The following is a 1164-nucleotide window of genomic DNA, read 5'->3' as shown; positions in this document are numbered from 1 at the left end:
TTCTTGTATGATACGATAATTTTCATACTTTTCAACTATTGTCAAAAGTTTCAAGTCATAATTGACAATATTGTCATTTAAAATATGATCAGAACTATCCAATAAACTATCTTCACATGTAATTTTGTTGAGCTCCGACTCACGTGAAAATTATATGTAAGATTGCATGGTATACTTGAAACAAATTATAAGTTCAAAAAGTGGGACTAGAGCTTCAATCTAATGACTGCATTTTAGGTATGTTGTGTGCCATGTGGGTCAAGAGTTTCAATCACCATGCACTCATTGCTTTAAAATTTAGGATTATCTCAACTTTTGAACTGAAAAAAGTTTAAATAATTAACATAAGTTTAATTTGTAAGATGTAAAATTCCTTAAGTACCATAGATATCTTCTTCTTGTTGTTGGTCAGGTGGTTCCTCCTCGAAAGAATCCTTTTGATGCTTTTTTATGTTACTTTTCTTGCGTTCTTTGAACTTCTCATTTTCCAACATCTGTAAATCCACTTTGTTTCTTTTATAAATGATTGGAGATTAGAAAAAAATATAATAAGTATGCTCAATGAAAAAAATTATGTAAATAGGCATAAGTGTTGCTCAATTACCTTGCAAGTATCAATGTTATTATCCATTAAGGCACAATTAGAATTATTCACTGGACTATCTTCACCAAAGCTCTCAAATTCACTTGAAAACCATGAATAACTAAATGAAAAAAAATAATAATTAATAGTATAAGTCAATTATAAAATATTGAATTAATTAATAAATTACGTACCAGGAATAACTTTTTGCTTTTGTTTATTGGATAGTGTCTCCTCAGGAGTTCCCTCTTGGTCCTGTTTTGTTTTGCCTTCAATGTGTATTTTTAATGATAGATACATATGAATTATAAACTATCTTATACTTAATGAATGAAATAATACTTTAAAATCCAATTTTATGTATTAGGATCATTTATCTTCGCTTTCGAAGAATTAGAAAATATTAATAATATGAGTATGTGATATATAAAATTTAATATCTGTTATAAAATAAATTAAACTTAGCAAAATAAGAAGGAGAGAGTGAGATAAAGAGAAAATTGAGAGATGTTGCAGTATCTATGTTCTTATTTCAATTGCCAAACTTTGGCAATTTATAGCCAAAACAAGATTAAAATTAG

The 1164-nt window shown here is 27.4% G+C and overlaps 1 long non-coding RNA gene across 1 annotated transcript; it reads right to left on the bottom strand.

Annotated features, from left to right (window-relative positions):
• Positions 1-1164, bottom strand: LOC129871287 (uncharacterized). The gene is made up of 3 exons (XR_008762227.1): positions 778-1164; positions 605-704; positions 1-494 (listed from the first exon to the last, which is right to left on the bottom strand). It is a non-coding gene; the product is annotated as an uncharacterized LOC129871287 (long non-coding RNA).

The sequence above is a fragment of the Solanum dulcamara genome, chromosome 10 (assembly GCF_947179165.1).
Source record: "Solanum dulcamara chromosome 10, daSolDulc1.2, whole genome shotgun sequence".
Lineage (NCBI taxonomy): Eukaryota > Viridiplantae > Streptophyta > Magnoliopsida > Solanales > Solanaceae > Solanum > Solanum dulcamara.
The sequence above is the reverse complement of the archived record's forward strand: the minus strand, read 5'-3'. Positions and strand labels throughout refer to the sequence as shown.